The sequence below is a fragment of the Haplochromis burtoni genome, unplaced genomic scaffold, assembly GCF_018398535.1.
Source record: "Haplochromis burtoni strain Fernald_Lab_line unplaced genomic scaffold, NCSU_Asbu1 Contig_226, whole genome shotgun sequence".
NCBI classification, from domain to species: Eukaryota; Metazoa; Chordata; class Actinopteri; order Cichliformes; family Cichlidae; genus Haplochromis; species Haplochromis burtoni.
The window spans coordinates 431,975-432,234 of NW_024582587.1; positions in this window are offsets into that span (position 1 = coordinate 431,975).

Genomic DNA, 260 nt, shown 5'->3' on the forward strand with positions numbered 1-260 from the left:
ATTTTCTTTTTTGACAGAATTTTGAGCATCGTGTGCCACATAAAATCGGTTTGAGGTCAGTAAGCACAAACCAAAATTCATACATAAGGCGCACCAGATTATAAGGCGCACTGTCGATTTTTGTGAAGATTTAAGGATTTTACGTGCGCCTTATAGTGAGGTAAATACGGTATATTAAAAAACTGGTTTGATATAAACAGTGTTGGGACTAACGCGTTATTAAGTAACGCGTTACAGTAACTACGTTATTATTGTGGTAA